Raw genomic sequence first — 7,978 nt, 5'->3', positions numbered from 1 at the left:
GTCTTTGGGGGAAGACGGCCAGATTCTGGTGGCTGCTGCCCAGGCATCTTTGGCAGAAGACGCACGGATTGTGCTGTGGAGGACGGGCGGATTCAGGGCAATCCGCTCGGATTGTAGCTCAGCATTGTTTCTTCTTCTTCTTCTTTTCTTCCCTTTTCTTCATAAAATCCTTGGGGATTTCCTTGGGGATGCAAAGATCCTTTCTCGTCATTGCCCAACTACTATAATATGTACAAAGGCCTTCTAATCTTGTCTCTCCTTGATGCTTGGTCATTGAATTCAATCAATTTAGTCTCGTTTTGCCATGAAAATGCAAGATTCTTACTCCTTTCCTACCAAGGACACAAAACCTCAAAGAATATGCAAAACAAAGAACTAAAGACAATAAATGACCCAAATATGCACTAAAAAGCATGGGAACAAGGCTAATTCGGGGGCTAAATATGCGCTAATTATGGTCACATCAAATATCCCCAAACCGAACCTTTGCTCGTCCCGAGTAAAGAGGTGACAAAGACTAGGACCATTATTTAAACTAACCTAATAACATAGCCGATATGAGACAATTAGCGGGTCTCACTCCGCCCCTTCAACTCACAACAAGACAACCATGAGGTAGGATGCCTTCTTGCAAGGCAAGGTGGGTCTTGCCAAAATGGCGACACATCCAAACATTAAGCACTCAAAATCAAATAATGGATGCATCTACAAAAGAATAGCCACTTTCCTCATCTAAGTGGCTGAGGCACTAAAGAGAACAAATTTAAGAGCATATAATCCTTCACAAATACTAGTTCAACAAACTACTAAGGCTAAGAGGATGGCACTAAATCACCTCCAAATGGTGTTAAACTAGACTACTTTCGTCCTCAATTTCCAAATGCTTTCGTCAAGAGCGATCGGATGGTGGTGGAATGATGATCCCTATGATGCTAGTAGCATATGACATGACAAGTCTCGAATTCTCTACAAAAGTAAAGGTCATGGATCGTCCCAAGCTCGACAAAGTGGCTTGACAAAAAGGCTTTTTGGGAATGAAATGCTCAAATCGTTATAAACAAGGGTGGATATGACTAGTATTCAAAAATTGACCTCATTCAACTTTCACATTTCAAAAATTTAAGATGGGGTTTGTCACTTCCGGGCTAATGTCCTTTGCTTTCGCCAATCGCTTACTAGGCAACCGGTTAACCTCTAGACAATAGCTTTTCGGGGTGATAGTCACTCTGTCTCTGGGCGGTCGAATTCTTAACCGTGTGGGGGCCCAATTCAATGGATCCCTCTCCAAAGCACATCGAAGTGGTACGCCTCCATCAAAAAGACTAAAACTCTCAATATTTCAACATTTCATAACATTTGAGGTTTCCTTAGCAATAAATTACTTCCACATAACAAAATTTTCGAAATGAGCACTTCAAACTTATTGATAGAAAGTATTTTTGGGTTGCCTTACCACAAGGTCAATCAAGGTCACCTAGACAAGTTAACCAAGTCCACATCGCATCACAGGGTTGGATAGGTGACTCACATGCAAACCCTTGACTAGGCTTTGGGTCATGGGTCAAAAGACACTAGTATGACACAATCTAGGGTGTTTTACAACCATTCTAGTAGGCAAATTCTTAAGTTGAAAAAGTATTTGTAATGGCTTAGTTGCTCTTGTCAAAGTTCTCAATTAGGCACTTTTCAAAATATTTTCATCTAAATGCAACTATATGCTATGATGCAACTATTATACACATCCTAATGCAAGTGATTCTACCAACTAATATGACATATAAACTAAATGCAAGTCCTAAGTTCACATTGTTATACCGCATCAATCAAAATAAAGCCACATAGTCATTAACATAAAGAGGAAAAAATAGATTGGAAAGATCATACCATGCGGTCTTCATGATCCTCATGTCTCGGATGTGGCGTAGTCGATCAATGTGAACAAGGATAGAACAAACACAATATATACAATAATATATACAAGACTACACTACAAAGGAAATAAACATGTTTTTTGGCTTTTCAATTTTCAAATTTTTATGGATTTTCGAAATTTTTTAATTTTTTGGATTTTTGAGTACAAGTTAAGTTAGAATTCCCCATCCCCACACTAATATGGGCATTGTCCTCAATGGCCAAAATGATGGAAAATTATGCAAACATGATGCATGATTTCTACACTAAATGCAAGCTACACTAATCTACACTATATGATGCATGGTTTTTGTTTATGACGGAGAGGATAATTTAGATTATCTCCCGTTGTGTATGCATTGACTTCCCCAAACCGAGTTAGACATTATTGCTAATGTCCTAAGGATGGGTGTAGTTCATGCACACATTATGCAATGCATGAAACAATTTTTGTCATTTTGGATTTTGAAAGGTGGGAACAATAAAATGAGAACACCTCAATGGGGCCGAGGTGTGAGTCCTCTATGGTGCTAGGACTACTCCAACAATGATCAAGATTAATAAATAAAACAAAGAAAGAAGTAGAACAAACCTCGAGAGGGTAGGAGCCTCCAAAGCTTGCTAATCTTCCATCATATCATCACTATCATCATCTTCCTCATTAGAAGTGGATTCATCACCACTTCCTTCTTCACTTTCTTCTTCACCTTGCTCATCATCCTCTTCTCCTTCTTCATTAGCTTCCTCATCAATGTTATCATCAAGCTCTTCATTACCGACAACCTCATTATCACCCGGAACAACCCTAGATGCACTCGGAAAGAGGACTTCCCTATCCGCCCAACTAGGCAAAGGACATGAAGGATCAAGTAGTCCTTGCCTAGCTAAGTGTAGGAGGGGTGGATATTGGGCTAAGTAAGCATTTTTCCGATCCTCGAAAGCTTTCTTGTGCATCTCTTGCATAAGAAGAGTCAAATAATCATTTCTTGCTTCAACACCTTCGGGCTTGAACTCTTGGTACTCGAAAGGATAGGGTGGTGTGACAATGGAAGAGGAGGGCATTTCAATTTCACCCTTTTGTTTTCGGATAATGTACTCGGCCTCTTTTGAAAGGGGAAGTAGATAGTTGGTCCGGTGGACACTCAATCGACAAATCTTTGAAGGCAAAGTGAAAGATCTAGCCTCACTAGTGAGCCATCCATACTTGGTGTCAAGAGGGTTATGGGTAACTCACTTGTACTTGTATATCATAGTATTAATATCAATGAGATGATCACCTTCTTTTGCCTCATACTTGTTATATTTGTTGAAGTTTGGATCAAAGTATTTAGCTAGAAGAGTGACTAGGCCTCCATTCACAATAACGGTAGTGCCTTTCTTCCCACAATCAATGTTTAGCCATCTATCCACCAAAAGCCTTAGAGAGTTGAAAGGCTTGGTGTGTTCCCTTCCAATGTTCAAAGCCGACTCAAGAAGAACAAAATCGAGTTTGGTGAAATGGTTGGTGTCTTTTCTTGCAATGATGGTGTTTCCTATGACCTTGTGCCATACTCTAATGCCCGGATGGTGGACTAAAAGAGCACGACTAGCATGAAAGTCCTCAAATTTCCTTCCGGAAATCGCCTCCCAAAGAGGGTCGGGATCATACTTGCCAACATTCTTAAAATAACTCGGTGAATCACTAAGACCTAAAGCTTTACCCATTTCCTCAAAGGAGATACACCTACTAACATTAGCTAGGCGGAACTCGATGTTTTCCCTAGTCTCAACCTTGTTAACTTTCAAAGAACTCTAAAATTCTAAGGTAAGGGAGGGGTATGTCAATTCTTTTGATTCAAACAATTTCTCCAACCCCATGGCTTTAAAGAAGGCTCTAGTTTTCTCAAGGACACCCAACTTATCTAAGGTATCTTCACAAATAAACTTGGTGGATAGAAATGATTTTCTAGCAAACTTGGCAAAAGTGTCCCTATGGGATTTGGAAATGAAAATTACCTCCGGATAGTTCGAAAGTTGATCAATTTCCGGAGTAGTAGATGTTTTTGTTCCCATGGGAGGTTGTTGTTGTTGCACTTCCAAGTTTGGGCTAGCTACCACCATAGCCAATGCTTTCTTTGCTTGAAGACTCTTTTGTCTTGATGAGAGTGCCTTTGCCTTTGGTGCCTTTGCCTTTGTTGCTTTTGTTGCTCCCTTTGTCCTTGCCATTGATGAATAAACCAAGAAAAGAGTGAAAAATCTTCAATTTCTAGTGTACCCAAATCGATTTAAAGATGAAAGGCTTTGCCTTTATGAATTCAAAAATCGACTCAAAGGTTGAAGATTTTGTGCTTGGTTTTGATTTTTGTTGAAAGAGGAGTGATTGATTTGTTGTTAAGAGGATGTTTTGATTTGATTTTGGTGAATGTTGTTGAGGAATCTTGTTTTTGTGATGGAAAGGATGAGGGTTTTGAGTTTTTGGGGTAGTGTTATGAATGAAGGAATGAAGAAATGAATGTGGGAGGGGGTTTATAAAACCCGAAAAATTTGAAATGCAGGGGCAAGACGGGCGGTTTCTGCTCGGGACGCCCGGATTCGGCCTGTTATGGGTTGGGAAAAACTCGCCTAAAGACGGGCGTCTTTCAGTGAAGACGCTCGGATTTGCAAACACGGGACGAGCGTCTTTTACAGAAGACGGACGGATTCCTTTACAGGGATTTTTCTTGTTTTCCTCAGCCAAAAAGACGGGCGGGCGTCTTCTTTTCGGGACGGGCGGATTTTTGAAGACGGGCGGATTCTGTTTTAGGACGCCCGGATTCGCTGACAGTCAGAAATTTCAAAAATTCAGCTCATGATGGACGGGCGTCTTCTACCCAATATGCCCGGATTGTCTGAAAACGGGCGGATTCTCCTGAATCCGCTCGGATTCTGCCCCTTTGTACCCGGATTCAGTTCCATCCGTGTACATTGCATATCCCTTGGCATTCTTCCATTCTTCTTCATATCTCGTGTTCTTCATTGTGGGGGCACTACTAAGGCATGGATAGCCTAGGCAATTGCCATCCCCACACTAAGCTAAAGCACTACACATCAATTGAAATCATTAGTCCCTCCCTCACTTCTCTCAAACATGATAATTATCTTGATCAAAGTATAAAAATCCAAAAATGACAAAAATGCAATATAAGAATTGAAATGCAAGTTAGGGAGTTAGAAATATTTACAAATGGTGGTTTAGGGAGGACTCCACCAAACTCTCATTCTTGATGAGATGTCAAGGGGGCATGTTCAAGGTGTTGTTGATGTTGCTCAACACCTTGAAAAAGTAGTCAAAAGCTTGTTCATTGTCATGATAAAGGTCTTCAATAGACCTTGGCCTTTGTTGTCTGTCTTGATCGATGGCATTACCAATGTAGGGATTGAAAATCCCTTCAAATTCGTCGTCCCAAAGACCACAAACTTCATTAAGTTGATAATTGAAAATCTCTTGATTTGATGGAGACAACTCTCCCATTTCCTTTTCTTGGCCAATAAGGCCATCTTCTTCATTGCTTGACTTTGATGAGCTTTGCAAGCTCTCTTTGTCACAATTCACTTGCTCTTTGAATGAAGCATCTTCAATTTTCTTGTTCCATTGGAGTTCCGACTTATTCCTTTCATCCTTCCGACTATAATGATCGATCATAAAACACGGTTCATGCAAACGTGGAGCTCTCATAGTCTTGTCAAGATTAAAAGTTATACTCTCATCTCCCACTTCTAGAGTGAGCTCACCATGTTTTACATCAATCACCACACCCGCGGTGTGTAAGAAAGGACTTCCTAGGATGATTGGAATGTTGAAGTCTTCTTCCATATCAACAATGACAAAGTCCACCGGGATGAAAAACTTCCCAATTCGTACGGGAACATCTTCCCATATTCCTAATGGTGTCTTCGTCGATCTATCGACCATTTGGAGTGTGATATTGGTGCATTTAAGCTCTCCCATCCCCAACCTTTTACTCACCGAGTACGGCATAACACTCACACTAGCCCCTAGATCACATAAGGCTTTGTTGATCGTGGTGTCGCCAATGGTGCACGGTATTGAGAAGCTTCCCGGATCCTTGAGTTTTGGAGGTGAACTCCCTTGAAGTATTGCACTACTCACCTTAGTGAAGGCGATAGTCTCAAGCTTCCGGATCGACTTCTTCTTTGTGAGGATGTCTTTCATGTATTTCGCATAGGCCGGCACGTGATTGATTAATTCCGTGAAAGTAATTGAGACTTCCAAATTCTTCACAATTTCCATAAACTTTCCAAGTTGGTCATCAAATTTGGGCTTGGCTTGACGACTTGGAAAAGGAAGTCTAATCACAATGGGCTCCTTCTCCTTGACCTTGTCTTCATTTTTCTTTGAAATTTCTTCTTTTGATGATTCCCCATCTTTGGAGTTTTGCACAATTTCTTCCTTATCACTAGCTTCCACAACTTCATCCTCAACTTGCTTCTTCGGTGCTTCATACTTTGTACCACTTCTCAAGTGAATGGCACTAACCGTTTCATGTCTTGGGGGATTACTTTGAGGTGGTAATTGCCCCTTTTGTCTTTGTGAGCTTGAAGATGCTAGTTGAGTCAATTGGGTTTCCAACATCTTGGTGTGAGCTAGAATGTTGTTGATGGTGGTTTCCTTTGCTTGACTATCTTTTTGCATTTGAGTGAAAAATTCTTGTTGATTCTTTTGCATTTGGAGGACCGCTTTTTGAACATCAAAACCTTGGTCATTTTGTTGATTGTATGGATTTTGATTTTGGTAACCTTGGTTTTGGTTGTAAAAGGGTCTTTGGTTTTGGTTTCTCATGGGAGGTGGGGTGTATGTTGTTTGAGGGTTTTGAACATTTTGGCTTTTGTATGAGAGATTTGGATGGAATTTGGTGTTTTCATTGTAATAGTTGGAATAAGGGGTACCACTCTTGTATGCTTGGAAAGCATTTACTTGTTCATTTGTTCCCCTACATTCACTTTGGTCATGTCCCAAAGTTCTACAATTCTCACATATCCCACTTGGGATTGATGAAGATGCCGTCATGGCATTAACATGATGCTTTGGTGATTTTGAGGCTTCTTCAAGTGTAGCCATAGCTTTTTCAAACTTCAAATTGATTGTGTCAATGTGAGCACTAAGTTGAGCACCCAATTGAGTAACGGAGTCCACTTCATGCTTTCCTCCTCTAGTAGCCTTGCGAGGTCTACTATATTGTGAGTTATGGACCGCCATTTCCTCAATTTTGTTCCAAGTTTGATTGTCATCAACTTCGGTGAACATTCCATTTAATCCCATGTTGAGAATGTTCGTTGAATCTTCATATAGACCGTTCCAAAATTGTTGTACCAAGAACCACTCGCTAAGTCCATGATGAGGACATGAGCGAAAAATTCCCTTGAACCGCTCCCAAACTTCATACAAAGATTCTTCATCCCTTTGCTTAAAACCCGTAATTTGAGCTCTTAGCATGTTAGTCTTTTCCGGTGGGTAGAATTTTTTGTACAAAGCTAGAGCCAACTTCTTCCAAGAATCAATTCCGAGAGTGGCCTTATCAAGGCCCTTCAACCATTGTTTCGCGGTACCAATTAGAGAAAAAGGAAATAAGACCCATCGAATTTGGTCTTGAGTTACACTGGTTTGAGAAATCCCATCACAATAGTCACAAAAGGTTTCCATATGAGAATGAGGGTCTTCACTAGGCATTCCCCCAAATTGGCTCCTTTCGACTAATTGGATAAAGGCGGATTTAGCAATAAAATTTCCGGTCAAATGTTGTGGTGTGGGAGTACCATTGGGTAGGTTCTCCTCGGTGGGTACGGAATGTGATGAAAACTTAGGCATTGTGGATTGATTTTGTGTGGTATTTTGTGTTGGGTTCTGTTTTAGCAGGATTTTCCTGAACGGATCCGGCCTGATTAGAGAGTAATTTGGGTATCTAGTTCTATATATTTGGTAGAGATTAAGGAGTAGATAATAAGAAAAAGACTTAAGTATAGAGAATATTGTTTATATTATATGGATGAACTGAGTACAAATTAGTATATAAGATCGGATAATTTGGGA

The 7,978-nt window shown here is 40.4% G+C and overlaps 1 non-coding gene across 1 annotated transcript; it reads left to right on the top strand.

Moving 5' to 3' along the window:
* The first annotated feature begins 7,277 nt into the window (after positions 1-7,277).
* On the top strand, positions 7,278-7,384 carry LOC141650499 (small nucleolar RNA R71). The gene has a single exon (XR_012546528.1). It is a non-coding gene; the product is annotated as a small nucleolar RNA R71 (small nucleolar RNA).
* The last annotated feature ends 594 nt before the right edge of the window (positions 7,385-7,978 follow it).

Source organism: Silene latifolia, chromosome 3, assembly GCF_048544455.1.
Source record: "Silene latifolia isolate original U9 population chromosome 3, ASM4854445v1, whole genome shotgun sequence".
NCBI lineage: Eukaryota > Viridiplantae > Streptophyta > Magnoliopsida > Caryophyllales > Caryophyllaceae > Silene > Silene latifolia.
This window is presented reverse-complemented; position numbering and strand designations above follow the sequence as displayed.